At 36.7% G+C, this 15,746-nt stretch overlaps 1 long non-coding RNA gene and 1 pseudogene across 1 annotated transcript in view; both read left to right on the forward strand.

The window, feature by feature from the left end:
* LOC141511003 (uncharacterized) overlaps positions 1 to 15,746 on the forward strand; it is a 111,311-nt gene that overhangs the window by 81,945 nt on the left and 13,620 nt on the right. The gene's annotated exons all lie outside the window — the stretch shown is intronic.
* Positions 514 to 1,905, forward strand: LOC141510829 (large ribosomal subunit protein eL28 pseudogene; annotated as a pseudogene).

Here is a 15,746-nt window from a genome sequence, read left to right on the forward strand (position 1 = left end):
ACATCTTGCCTGTGGCTCCAAGAAGCTGTAGTATATACAGTGACCATTCTGGTACCTGAGTAAAGCCATACTGGCAGATGCATTAAACTAAACTGAAGGTAATCCACAGGCCTCAACCCATTAGTGAATTGGGTGGGAGGAGGGGGTGTCTACCCCAAGTATGTGAAGACTCCCTTGGCCTAACAGGTAAATGAGAACACTTTCTTTCAATGGTCATGAAGGTGACTGAAATAGGTGCTGTGTACCTCTTAGATATTGGTCATTCATCAGAAATGCTGAGGTCATCCACTGCATCCTGGGCCATCCCCAGTTATCCTGACTTTCATCTTGCCATTGGACTTTAATGATTCTGAAAGAGAGAGTGAAGTTGACAACTTTGAGCAACTCTAACTCACTTAAATCCAATTCATGTGCAAGTCAAGACATAACCCCATGATGTCATTAGTCTTCATCAAAAATGTAATTCAAGGAGGGAGCCAAGAAGGCAGCATAAAGACCAAAAAAAAATGAAGGATGGACAACAATATTCTAACCAATTGGTCTTTTAGCTGTTCTTTACATTTTTCATTCCAGTTCCTGTCTTCAGAGCTCTTTACAGGCTCTTTCTTATGTCTGAAATATATTCCTTACTTCTCTATAGTTCTAAGAATGCCCAGATCCTTGGAAAACTCAACCAAAGTGCTATCCTCTAAAATAAGGCTTTTCCTGATCATAGAATCATAAAATTTCAGAGTTGGAAGTGATCTCAGGAGCCATCTAGTCCAGCCCATACATGAAAAGATTCCAAGCTATGATATATTTGACATTCGATCAGCACTCCTTTGCTGGAAGAGAAACTCCCTAATCAGTCAGTTAATAACATTTATTAAGTTCTTACTATTAGATATGTATTAAGTGCTATTACCGCTCAAGGCAGTCCAGGCCACTTTTAGACTGTTCTAATTGTTAGAAAGTTTTCAGCACATCAATTCTAAATTCACTTTCTTTGGCACTTCCACTCATTATTCCTGATTTGCCCTTGGGACCAAAAGCAATCATTTCAGATTCAAATGATCCCCTGAAATTATTTTTCATTGAATTTGCATATACATATATGTGTGTGTGTGTGTGTGTGTGTGTGTGTGTGTGTGTGTGTGTAAGAACAAGGTGCTTCTGTACAGAAATATATATCTGTATAAGTGCATTCTGCATGTATATATAGAATTACCTGCATGTGTATATTAGGAACTTCATAACAACTGTTCATGCTGTTTCTCCAAATCAAATGCAATGGAATCTTCAGGAGGGGAGGGACTATTTCATTTTTGCTTTTCTGGTCCTTTTACCTAATCTGTTACCCAACACATAAAACAAACTTTGATTAGAAACTATTGGTTGGCCCTTTCCATCTCTGGGAGTCATTGGGAGAGCAGTCCCCCCCTTCACCCCTCACCCCCTTCACCCCCCTCCCCCCACCCCCTTCAGCCCCCACTCCCCACCCTCAGCCACCACCTTGTTGGCCCACCTGCAGTGGATGATCCTTCGGAATTGCTCCAACTTTCTCATCAAATGCAACAAGCAGACGCACAGCACCCAGCCCAACAACCTCAAGGCCCTGAATTCGTTCTGCTAAATGGGCCGATCCACTGGAAGACGGTGGGCATCAAGCCGGCCACCGATGGCAAGGGCATTGTGGCAGTGCTGAAGTGCAGGTCAGGTCAGAGGAAATCTGCCACTTCCTACGTGAGGACCACAATCAATAAAAATGCTCAGGTCCCTCTCAACAGTGTCCAACATATCATCCACAAGAATAACCACCGGAAAGATCTCCGCATGGCCACTCTTCATTGGGCCAGGGCCATCCTGCAGAGCCAGAAGTCTGTGGTGGTGAAGAAGAAGCGAACCCTCCCACCCAAGAGCACCTAAAGTGCCAGGTCTGTCTTTGGCTAATAAAATCAAACTACCCCCCCCAAAGCATTGGTTGATCACTTTATATCCAAATTGCTGTTATGAAATTTTGCTTATAAATGTGTTCAATAACTATTTGTTGGGAAAATGAATGAATGAATGAATGAATAAATGAATGAATGCATGAATTGGTCTCAATTTATTTCCTCCAATACTTCTTTTTGCATTAATTATTTTTTAAAAAATTATCATTATTAAATTTAGTTTTTTTCATCCACTGGTAAAATGCATATTTCCAAGTTAATATATATTTCCTCCAGTTCAGTGGTAGAATCTTAGAAGGAATGAACACCTCTGAAGAAGGCAAAGAATTTAACCAAAGGGGAAAAAATAAAATCTTAAATCAACAAGAAAGGGAATAAAATGTAGAAACTGGAGATGCCTAAAGCAAATTGGGATAGAAAACAGGGAATCATCTTTTTTTTTTCAATAACAATGAAATTCTGGTACATATAATTTGAAATATTATTTTTATGAAAATGAATGATTCTGTTCTATCCATACATTAAAATAGGAATTCTTAACCTAGAATAAATAAATAGATTTCAGGGGTTATTTGAACTTGGATGGGAAAAATAAAATTAATTTTTATTTTCACTAGCCTTAGATTTCCTTTAGAATTTTACATATTTTGTTTTAAACACTTAAAAACATTTTTTTCTAAGAATTTTTATTCACTGATGGCAGAAGAGGTCCCTGACCCAGAATGGGTTAAGACCCCCTGGTGTAGATGAGCCTCAGAAACAATCTAATGACACCCCATAGAAAGGTCGACAAAAATAGTTATAGCTTATATTTGATATCTCCTATAGTACTAAAGATGGAACGAGACATGCTCTCAACAAATGCTATCATTGAATTGAATTTGGAATAAATTTGTCTTTGTTCAAAATTTGTATGTGCCCAATGGTTTTTCAATAGATGCCTCTATTTTGCCCTTTCTTGTCCACCTGCAGTATTCCTCTAAGTATTCACATAGACATCCCCCAAGCAAGCCCATATGGCTCTGACTGAATGAGAGCAGGCCTGCTGTTCTATTCAGCCGAGCATGGCTTTGTTCTGGTTGCCTGAAGCAAGACCTGCTGCTACTACTTCCCAATGGTCAAGGCCTCCTACAGGAAGCCAGGTGCCTTCACTGGTCACCTGTCCTACCTTGCCTGGGAATGGTCCACAGATTTGGGATGCGTCCATGCGCTCTACCCAGCTTCCACTTACCCAATGCTCTACTTTTCTACTTGGCCAAAGCTTCTGAAACAGTTAACTGGTAAGACTTTCTTGGGAGTCAGGAGGCCTAGATTCTAGAACTGGCTTTGGGAGTAACTATATATTTAAGATATATTAAACATCAAAGTTAATAAGAAAGGACTTGTTATTGGTACTGTAAAAGTTGTTCCTGTCTGCAAAAATATGGAGAGAACAAAGAATAAACAGGAAGCATCTATCTCAACCCAAATTCAGCATATATTAGAGAAAGAAATAAGGAGGATAAAATACAATAAAATTACTTGGAAGAGATTGAAGGGCTAAACTTTCTGCCCTTTTATCTAGGAAAAAAAAATAAAAGGGCAGAAAATGTGCTATTGGAGTGGGGGGATCTTCTAGCAAGAAACTAGCTTTGAAGCACTATTTTAAAAAAGGGACTAGATATTTATTTATTTAAAAGAGTAATGGGGGGGGGGGCAACTAGGTGGTTCAGTGGATAGTCACTGGCCCCAGAATCAGGAGGATCTGAGTTCCAATCTGGTAAGTCACTTAACCCCATTGCCCTGCAAAAAAAAATAGAAACTAAAAACAAAAGAGGAATGGGATAAAGTTGAAATAAATGAAGTAAATCACAAACCTAATCATTCTAACAGTAAATATGAATCAGATGAACAATTCAATAAAACAACAGGGAATGATAGAATGAATAATACCTCTCTCCCCCCAAAATAAGTTGCTACATATGAAAAAAATTGCCAAATGACTTATATGAACAGAAAAATGGAGCAGGAAACTTAAATATATTAACTATAACAATGTAAAAATATAACAATGTAAAAATAAAGAACAAAAAAGTAATCAATAGCAAATGCTGAGAAAAAAAGAATGTACTGTTAAAAACAACCGGCCCAGGGAAGGTTCTCTAGATAGACTGGAAAGAGAATGATTTTTGTATTCAAATGTGATGTAAGACCAAAAGGAATCTTCAAAATATCTTAAAGAAAACAATATTGATCCTATTTCTTATTAATTTTAGCAACATAGCTAAAAGGTCTATCATGCCAGCACAACCCTAAAAGATGGCTCAGGATTAGGACTGTGGGGCTGAATTTCTGAAGTTCTTCAGAGGTAACTGTCCTGTGTCAATTCCTCTGTATGCTCTAAAAAATGTATATTTACAGACAACCCTATGGTATGACTTGCTTTTTATTTTTGTAGCAGGCAGGAGAATATGGCATACATCTTGGAACTGGATTTGTTTGGGAAAATGACAGTTCCAGGCTGGCTTCTTAACTACCAATAAATGTAACCTAAAATCCATTTTATAGGACTCAGATATATCATGTCCATTTACATTTCAAAGAGTTCTAGCTAACAAATTAGCAGATTATTTTTTAGATATCTCTTCTTTTGCTATCTCTTTTGAATAAGGCTATTACAAGGAAGGTCAATACAGAAGCCCAAATTCTGGACTGTATTCCTTTAAGTGAAATGACATTTCTAGGTAAAGAGCTTCCCTGTATCCCCTGCAGAAATATATCTGATTTCAGAAAAGGATTGATTCAAATAAAAATGTGTTTGTATAAGAAAAATTATTTTCTACTGAGAAAACACATAGTTTGGGGTAAATTTATAGTTCTGGCCAGGTCATTAATATCTAGTTGTCAAAAAGTATTGGTTTGAACAAAAATATGTTGTAATAAAAATGCATTGTTTTGAAGAAATTTATTGGCCCCATGAAAACCTATTCGATTCAGAAAGATATGTTGATTTCAATGAAAAATCTATTTGTTTTAAAGGAGATAGTGCTGGGCTCTGGACTTTTTGATGGGAAATCCTCTCTATGACATTGATGTTCACTTAGAAAAAATGAAACATGGGCATAATTAGTGGAAAGGTTCTGTAGTTAGAGCAAAAGGCTCATGTAATCAATGATGGTTAAGAGTGATATGATGAGTTTCATCTTCCAAGTATGTTGACAAACAGTCGCTAATGAATCCTTATGATGATCCTAGACAGGCTTGTGACTGGCCATGCTTTTCAGTCAATGTAGAGAAGGGTGGTAAGAGACTTTGGGGATCATATATTTACAGAAACCAGAGCTGAGGGGGGGCTTTACAAGATATCTAATTGAATCCAAACCTTGGCAACAATCCTGTCTGCAACATCCCTGATAGAATACCCAGCTACACATGACTTGAAAATTTTTAGTAATGGAAAAATCAGTCTTCAGAGGCAGTCTGTTTCACTTTTGAATATCCTTAATGGTGATGAAATCAACCTTTCTGCAAATTTTTATCATTGTCCCTCATTTTGTACTCTGGCATCAAGTCAAAAACTCATCAAAGCAGAGGAAAGGTGAAAGCTATGACATGAAGTTAACACAAACATAGTATTGTGAGAACCATCTTGTCTAGATATGAGAAAAACTGATGCTTTGCTTAATTGTCTATTAGTTTCTCTTTCACATGAAGGTATATGAAGTGAGAATACCAGGAATATAGACCTTTGACTTGACCCCAGAAAACAGAATTAGAAGCAATGAGTATAAATTGCAAAGAGGTAAATTTAAACTTGACTAAAGGAAAACCGTTTTTAATGCTTAGAACTATCCCAAAGTTGGATGCATTGCCTCAGAAGGAAGTGGACTTCCCATTACAGCCACCTTCAAAACAATGTGCTTGTTTAGTTGATTGGTTGCTGTCCTTCATGATCCAAGTGGATCAAAATGACATTATTCTGTTGGCCATTAGTTACATATATTGTAAAGGATATAATTTTTCAAGTCTGAGCTAGATGGAGTCTGAGGTCCTTGTAAACTCTTAAGCTATGATTCGGAGCTTAACATATCTGAGTAAGTAGAAGTGAGAAGGCAGCTGTTTGGTTAGGAAATGTTGATAAAGAGCCAAATGTTGATCAAGTATTACACAAGGTGCTAGGGTAGTGATGGTGCTAGAATCATTTTAATAATATTATTATTTTATAATATTATATTAGGAAAACAATGTTATATAATTATTATATCATAATATTATTCTCAGCATCATCTTAATTTCATGCAGTTATAGTCCTATATGCATAGTATGTCTTTACTCTCTCCTTGTCCCTAGTAATTTGTCTCAAAGAGCTTAAGAAGCAAACAGAACAAGAACTATTAGAACAACATGAAGAACAACAAGAGTTCATTCGATGCCTATAGAAGTCTCAGAAGCAAATTTGCACCATTTCTAGAATTGATGGAATAAATTGTATAGGAATAGGTCTCTAAGCTAAAACCAAAGACTAGGAGAAAGCTGCAGATGTATCTACAGAATTTCTCCTTGGAAATGCCATCAGCTTAGTTCTGAGGTGGGCACAGGACAATGGGTGGAGTGGCTTTAGCTGGAACATTTGCTGAGATCGACAAAAGAGAAAGGAGAAAAGGAGAATGAGAGATAAACAGAGAAAGATGGGGAAGGGAAGAATGAGAAGGGAAAGAGAAAGAGAGAAAGAGACAAAAGGTGAAAGAGAATGAAAGAAAAAAACAGAAACAGAAACAGAAAAAAACAGAGAGGGACAGAGACAGAGACAAAGACAGAGATTATACAATTCAAGCCTTGAGCATTCCTTGGTATAATTTGGAAAGCAAGGCTTTTATCAAAGAACGAAAGCAATGATGGGTGCTGGGATCAATGAATCCCAATTTAGTGAATAAATGTTAAGGGCTTTCTAAAGTTTCAAGAAGATATCCCATGATCACAAAGCAGATAAGTCAAGAAAGATTATGTCCAGGTCTTCTCTCCACATATAGAAATTTATATACCACTTCTATACCATAAAAAAATATCACTGGGGCTGGATAGGTGGCTCAGTGGATAGAGCACCGGCCCTGGAGTCAGGAGTACCTGAGTTCAAATCTGGCCTCTGACACAATAATTTCCTAGCTGTGTGGCCTTGGGCAAGCCACTTAACCCCATTTGCCTTGAAAAAACCTAAAAAACAAAATATCACTGGTTACTTATCACTGACTGTTTTCTGATCTGAGTTGTTTGTTTTCCTAATACTATAGATGGGGTAAGCCAAAGTCTTTCCATCTGCCCTCTGTGACCAGTGATTGAGATTCACTTTGATGACAGTGACAAAGTTTGTCCTCTGTTTTTGTTTTTTTTTTTTTGCAAGGCAATGGGGTTAAGTGGCTTGCCCAAGGCCACACAGCTAGGAAATTATTAAGTGTCAGAGGCCAGATTTGAACTCAGGTACTCCTGACTCCAGGGCCAGTGCTCTATCCACTGCACCACCTAGCTGCCCTGTCCTTTGTTTTTGAAGAAGATTATAACATCAAGGGGATGATTCCAATAACAACCAATTGAATTAACTTTGAGTAAAGGGATGCTGTGCTAAGTCACTTCCTTCACTTTCTCCTTCATAGTCAACTGGGTCCAGAGGCCTGATATGAATTAGGATGATTGGAAATTGCCCTGGTCAAGAGGCAGTCAGAGTTAAGTGACTTGTCCAAGATCACACAGCTAATAAGTGTCAATTGTCTGAAGCCAGATTTGTACTCAGGTCCTACAGCCTCCAGGGCTGGTGCTCTATGCCTGTATTACCTAGCTACCCTAGCACTTTAGCATATGACTAGTGAGCCGGGAGCTGCTAGATGGCATGATTTATAGAGTATTAGACTTGGAATCATGGATGATTCTTCTTCATGTGTTCAAATCTGGCCACAGATGTTTACTAGCCATTTGACCTTGGTTAAGTCATTTAGCTCTGTTTATCTCAGATTCTCATCTATAAAATGAGCTGGAGAAGGAAATGGCAAATTGCTCCCAAAGTCTTTGCCAAGAAAACACCAAATCAGACTTAACTAATCAAACAGTGACCTAGTGTGAGGAATAGATGGATTAAAAAGACATTTTTTTGAGCCTAGACATATGGAAGGAAAATTTTTACTTCATTAGTATTGTTTTAATTACCTTGAGTTAATGGATCATAATTCTAAATAGGTTCAGAAGTGAAATTCATTGACACCCTCCCTCCTTAACTTATTTATATTGGGGATCTTATACTTTTCAGATTCTGTAATGGTTATTTATATAAAGATAAAATTATAAAATTTATATAATATATAATACAAATTGCATAAATTATATATATTTTTTATAAATAACTGGGTAAGCAATTTTGCTTGTGGTCTAACTCTCATGAGAATTTCCTCATTCAGAGTTGAGACAAGAGATCAGTAGCCAGAGCTCTACCCTGGGGAAGTTGAGATTTGAAGAAGTCCAGGAGCTATAGGCCATTAGGTAGAGGAAACAGAAGGTGCAATAGAGTCAAGAGACCAGTGGACTTAACAACTCCATCACTAAAGAGAACAACCCTGTAGGATACCTTGTTCTATGAATGAGGGGAGGAATTCAAAGGGATCGATCAGATGACGGCAGAGGCTACTGGGGGGATAATACCAACTGCTTCTTCCAGAAAAGGGAAGTCAGAGAGCAGGAGGGGAGAAAGGGGCAGCAGCCAAGAGCTCCTGACATGTGTAAGGGAAAAGTTTAATGTGTCTTGGATACTCTGAGTTGCTAGTCTCATGACACATAAAAGAAGTGGTTCCACTCCAGCAAGTACCAGTATTAACCAGAGATCCAGGGTGAGAAGCCTCTACAGTGGTTCTGGGCAGAGACTGCCCAGGAAGAGTTGTTGGCATTCCATCCCCAAACTAGACTTCTGTCCTTTCTCAAAGAAGAATTTCCTAGAGAGACTGCCTTCAAGGACTTTTGCTTTGACAGAAAATTCCCCTGAATGTTATCTTTTACTGGCTTGCAAAAGAAGATGAAATTGAAACTCTCTCTCTCTCTCTCTCTCTCTCTCTCTCTCTCTCTCTCTCTCTCTCTCTCTCTCTCTGTCTCTCTCTTTCTCTCTCTCCTTGTCTCCATCCTTCCTACTTCCCTCCTTTCCTTCTTTCTTATCTTCCTTTCCTCTCTCCCTCTTATCTTCCTTCCTTCCCTCCCTCCTTCCTTGCCTTCATTTTCCCTCCTTCTTTCCTCATTTTCTTCCTTCCCTCCCTTCTTCCCTCCCACCTTCCTTTCTTCCTTCTCTCCCTCCCTCCTTCCCACCATCTTTCTTTCCATCCTTCTCTCCTTCCTTCCCCCTCCTTTCCCTCTTTCCTTCCCACCTTCCTTCCCATCTGCCTTCCCATCTGCCTTCCTACCACCTTCCTGCCTTCCTTCTTGACATCCTTCCTTTCTCCTGCCTCCCCATCTTAGAACTTGTTCAGTTACCATTACTGGCTAGCATGACTTAGGGCTTGTTGGATTGACTTATAGTCCTCATCACTGAAAGTTCCCTACTTGACTTCTAAGTATATTTCCTTTCTGGGTAGGTAATTTATGTATATATGTATGTATGTATATATATATATATATATATATATATATATATATATAGAGAGAGAGAGAGAGAGAGAATCTGATGAAATTTTTATACTTATACATGAGTACATGAGCAGCAATCTCATGACTTATATGTCCAAATATTGAATTGTGAAGTTTTGAAAGATCTGAGGATTCCAGGAGGACTACAAGGTGATAGAATTGATATCCTTTAGAGTGATAATGGTAATGGTGATAATAAAGAAAGTGTCTTTTTAAATGAGAAGCAATACACCAAGGATATAGATGGACACAGAGTCAATAGCAGATTAAACTTCAAGGGTAACGCACATTATACTAGAGAAAAATGTTGACTTTGAATACAAGAAAGGAAGTGATAAAGTTGTCAGTTGCCTTTGACCATACATGAATATGACATGTGTCAGTGCAATTATACACTGAATATGAACCCATTCTTTCCATGGACTTTTATGATTCGTGTAAAAGTGAGCATTAATTTCTTTTTGGTGGACAGGCAGATTTTTTAACTATTATGCTTATTATGCTATTTGAAGAAAGATTTTTGATAGGAACTAATTGAGTCTACTGAATGATTGTTAATAGGAAGCATACTGTTGGGGCTCAGGAGCAATATTGTAAGAAGTATAATTCTACAGGATTATGTAGAGTCCCACTTCTGGACTCTCATCCTTCCCTAGGCAAGTGTTGGAGGGGTGGGAGACAAGGATTACAAAGGAGACAAGTACTCCATCAAGGTCTCCAAGTGCTCCCTTTAGTCACCAGAACACCAGTGCCTAAATACCTTTCCAGTCTCTAATCCACTGCCACTCCCATGACAGATAAAATTCTGGTGTTCAAGGACACCAGGTGAAGATAATTCACAATGTTCCATATACAATGGTTCCCAACAGGGTTACTTATATAAAAGGTTGTAACTGCTTCCTGAAGTCCTACCTTGTGAATATGAGAATATGTATGTGTGTATATGCCCATATATACAGTATATATAGATATATTTGTATACATGGATATTATATAAATATGTATGTATATGCACACATTTATACATTGTGTACTTATATAAACATAAACACCCATAGATAGATCATTAGATCTCGATAAAGAGATATTTCCTCCTTTGTTGGATTGTAAATTCCTTAAGGGGATTGATTATTTTACTTTGTGTCTTCACAACACTTGGAACAATCCCTGGTTCAAAGAAACTGAACCAGTCATTTCATTGGTAGGAGGAATTTCCAAATGAAGAAACTTCCTCAAGAAGTGCAGGTTGAACTTAGGGTACTAAGAGATTGTGACTTGCCTAGGGTCACACAACCAATGTGTCAGAAGTCAAGTCTTTCTGGCTCCATTGACAGCTCTCATTCTCCTACTTCTGTTTCCTTTGATACTGAGCACTTAATAGTGTATTGATTGGTGGGGTCCTAGTAACCTAGTTAGAGATGTTTCTCTAATTTCATGTCAGCCTGTTACAAATATTCCAAGAAAGAATGTCACTCCATGAGATTATCGGTACTTTATGTAACTTGTTGGACGGGAACCTGAACGTCTGAAGGATGGTCTGGGCAATCTCCCCAGAAGATAAAACAACACAGCTGCAAATATGATAATCAGAGAGAAGGAAGACTAATTGACTGAGTCAGCACCAAAGGAAAACTAGGACAAGAGCCAGGATGATGATGAAAATAGAAATTTCTAGGTAAAAAGCAAGATGAAAATTTCATCAGACCATCTCTCTCTGTCTCTCTATCTGTATGTGCATATACATATATGTGTGTGTCTGTGTGTGTGGAGAGAGAATCTGATGAAATTTATATACTTATACATGAGTAAACATATACATATATACATAGATGCATATATCTATATGTGCATATGACATATAATTATATATAATATACGCATATATATTTATTCAATTCTACCTGGAGAAATTCTGAGGTTTATATAGGAACAGTAAACAAGGTAATCCATAAATCGTGCAGAGTCATTGTTTCAAGTCTAATTGGATCTTCTTCTCCCAAATTTCTAAATGATTCTCAATCCTAATAAATCAGACCTAATAGCTGCTATGACATGTAATAAAGGCATTTTGCCATTTTGATTACTTATCTTATCAATATCTTTTTAAACTGAAGCCACAACTTGAACATAATAAATAATCCAGATAAAGTCAGAGGAGGGGATCATACCTTTTCTATTCCTGGAAGCCAAGCTCTTAATATAGCCCAAGATTGGATAAGGTGTTTGAGTTGCCACATCATATTGCAAACTAAGTAGTCCATTAATACCTCCAGATCGTTTTGTAGAACTAGTAATATTTATGCAGAACTCTACATCTTCAACTTTTGAAACTGATTTTATCTTACTTTTCATTTATCTTTACTAGATTTCTAGCAGATTTGCTAGATTCATTTCCAATGCTTTAGCCTATAAAAAGTCCTTTTGGGTCCTGACTTTATTAGTTCATCCTTCCAGTTTTTGATAACATTATTGGTAAAAATATTAAACATTAGAAAGTCAAGTATGGTATCCCTGGAGCATTACATTTTAGACCTTCTGCTACACTGACATTAGATAACCTTATTTTCTTGGAAAAAAAACTCCTCAATGAACAAAGGTCGTTCTCTTTTGGAGAAGAAAACGAAAGCAAAAAAATATGGAATTACTTGGTTTCTGCATATTGTCATTGCCCGTCTACCTCTAGCAAAAATTCTACCCATTCTTTGATTCTCCTTTTGCTCCCATCAGAGTTCTGTTGCCTTTGCTTCTTTCAATAGCTTCATCTCATTCTGAAATTTACATTCCTGCCATCATTTTTATAGAATTATACACCACTCATATATGCACTTGCCTTTTATTACTGTGAAATTCTTTTCTATCTAAGTTAGTTATTTGGTGAGGTCTTTGTGTATTCATATTTAGTTTCATCAGACAAATTTGTTTCCCTCATGTTAGAATTGTCTCTCTTTTGAAATTTGATTCCTCGAGATTCTTCCATTACTTGAGGGATAATAACTTCCCTCTGAACCAAGTGATCCTTTCTCTTTTTCTTTTGAATTCTTTGAAATCTGCTTTCTACCAATCTAGGGATCATATAAGTCTAGATTCAGATATATTTTTATTTGTTATCACAAACTCTGGGATTCAATGTTGACTTCTCTCCAATGTTCCTATTGTTTCCAGTTCAGTAAAAGCTTCCTCCATGTTAGCAAGACTCAAATAAAGAATATAATTCGCCCTTTCAGTTTATTTTAGAAGAATGAAACTATCACTAAAGCAAGTTCAAGAAGTTATTAACTGAAATAGATTTGGCAGAGCTATAGCTTTAATAGATGGTTAAATATCATGACTCTGTACCAGATTTGTCATTTGTTACCCAAACTTCTCATCTATTTCCTCTTTTGGTCCAGGTGATCTGTGGTATACTCAAAGAATTAATCACTTCTTTGATGTTCCTCCAGAGTCTCTCTTTCTCATTCTGACTTTTTAATTTCCTCATATGAATCTTCTTTCTTTTTTTAAAAAATTATTTTTAGTATTTTACTTTTCCCCAGTTATATGTAAATTTTTTTACCATTCATTTTTAAAACTTTGGAATCCAAATTTTCTGCCTTCCTCCAGCCTCATTTCACCTCACTGAGAAAGCAAGCAATTTGATATATGTTATAAATGTGTAGTCATGTTTCCAAAAGCTATGTTATAAAATAATCTCCCCTCAAAAAAGAAACCTCAAGAAAAATAATCTGTTGAATATTCTTTCTTAATAAGCAGTGCAACATCAAATGTACTTACCTTGCCTATTAATATTGAATAAAGTCAGCTAGCACTTATTAATACTATGTGCTAAGCAACATTCTAATTGCTAGGAATACAAAGAAAGAGAAATGTCACACACACAGAGTCCCTCTCTCAATGAGTTCACAATTTAAAGGGGGAAAAATAATGTAAAAAACGATGCACAATGAAGGATTTATAGGACAGATATAGGATAAATTGGGGGTTGTCTCAGAGGAAGATGTTTAAAACAGAAGGTGGCATTTTAATTGAAATTTGAGTGAAGTCAAGGGTATAAAAATGATGAGACAGAACTTTCTAGGCAAGAGGGAAACCAGTGAAATTGCATAGTTAGGAGTTAAACTACTTTGGGTGAGAAAAAAGCCAGGAGGTCAGGGTATCTGCAAAACAGAGCAGTTGGAGAAGAGTAAATTGTCAGAAAACTAGAGAAGAGGAAGAGGCTAGATTATAAGTGTCTTTAAAAGTCAACCAGAGGATTTGATATTTGATCCTGGAGGCAACAGGGAGTTAACTGGAGTTTATTGAATAGCAGAATGATTTGGTCAGACCTACGCTTTAGGAAGATTGATTTGACAGCTGAGTGGAGGATGAATTGGAGTGGGCAGAGACTTTAATCAGAGATAGCACCAGCAGACTGACTGGAAGTCAGGAGAGAGGTTTGGTTTGGAATTGAGAGTCATCTTCATAGAGATGATATTGAAACCATGGGAGCTGTTTAGATGACCAATTGAAATAATATAGAGGGAAGAGGGAAGAAAATTCAGGACAGAGTTTTGGGGTGATAGATATCATGTAGACGATGATCTAGTAAAGGAGACTTACATGGAGAAGTCAGACAGGTAGAAGGATAACCAGTGGAGAGCAATTATAACAAAAACCTAGAGAGAGAAAATAGTAGCAACAATGAGAGTTCAGTGATGGATTTCATACGAAGAAGCTCAATGTTATCTGTATGACCAAAATTTCACCTTTGTTCTAAGACCTCTTATTCCTCGTTTTTTTCCCCTAAATTTTATGCATTTTTATAGAGACACTTGACATCATGGGTTTTATTACTAGATCTTCTATTTATTTATTATTTTCTGTGAATTTATATGTGTCATAGCTGCTATATTTATTTATATGTGGCTACCCTCCATAATATTGGGGAAAATACATAGCAGACTCATCTTCTCACCCTCACCTTTTATAGTTTAGAACTTTTAATGAGATTTTTGAAGGCACCTGGAAAATGCATTATTAGCAGTCTTTCTTAGATGTACTCAATCTCTGGCCAGAAATGTGTTGGCTTTTATTTTAAGCCATGATAACCAAAGCCCAGTTGCTGTTCTCAGAAACCACCAAAACAGCTGTTCACTTCCCAAATTATTTTTTTCCCCTTCTCTATTCCTTGCCTTCAATGGACAGAAATGAGAAAAACACAACCTGAGCTATCATGTTCTTCAATTTCTTCCTAAAACTTCAAAATCATTTGCAATATTTTAGGTATCTTTGGAAAAATCATTTGTGGGGAGCTGTCATCTATTTGGATAAGTCTTGAGATAGTCTCTTTTGGATTTAGGGTATATGCCTCAGGAAGATAACAGACCTCACTGTTATTGCTATTAGGTCAACAAATAAATATCTCAATACACCTTAATGAGAAACCATCAACTGCTATTTCCTCTGTCCCATTTCTGGATGGGGCAACTATGTGGATCAGTGTGACCAGGAAATTTATCTTTTGAGTTCAAATCAGTCCTCAGACACTGACTCTTGGCAAGTTTCTCATCTGTAAAATGACTTGAGGAAGTGAATGTGCAATAATTATTTAGTAGGTTTGCTTAGTATGCATCTGAATAAGTAGATTTGTCATTTTTATTATATTGATTTGACCCACCTGTGAGCAATTAACATTTCCCAATTATTTAGATCTGACTTTATGTGAAAAGTATTTGGTAATTCTGTTTATAAAGTGTCTGGGTTTGTCTTTGTAAGTAGAGTTAAGCATTTTTTTATTGTCTACAGCTATTTTCAAAGATATTTCTCTGTCTTTTCTTTCTGGACTTGGTTGGTAATATATAGAAATGCTGATGATTTATATGAAGTTTTTGAAATTGTTAATTATTTCAACTAGCTTTTTAGTTAATTCTCTTTGATTCGGTAAGTGTACCATCATATCATCTACAAAGAATGATTGTTTTGTTTCTCATTACCTGTTCTAATTTTCCATTTTTTTATCTTATTGCCATAACTAAAATCATTTTTTGAATGAAATGTTTCAGCATCTTGTTAGCAAATTTCTTAAAAAATAAATTAAATTAACTTTTCCCAATTATATGCAAAAAGGAGTTTACAATATTCATCCATTTGCAATTTTATGAGTGCCACAATTTTTCTACCAACCTCTCTTCTATCCCCAATGGGGGG

Source organism: Macrotis lagotis, chromosome 2, assembly GCF_037893015.1.
Source record: "Macrotis lagotis isolate mMagLag1 chromosome 2, bilby.v1.9.chrom.fasta, whole genome shotgun sequence".
In the NCBI taxonomy this organism is placed as follows: domain Eukaryota; kingdom Metazoa; phylum Chordata; class Mammalia; order Peramelemorphia; family Peramelidae; genus Macrotis; species Macrotis lagotis.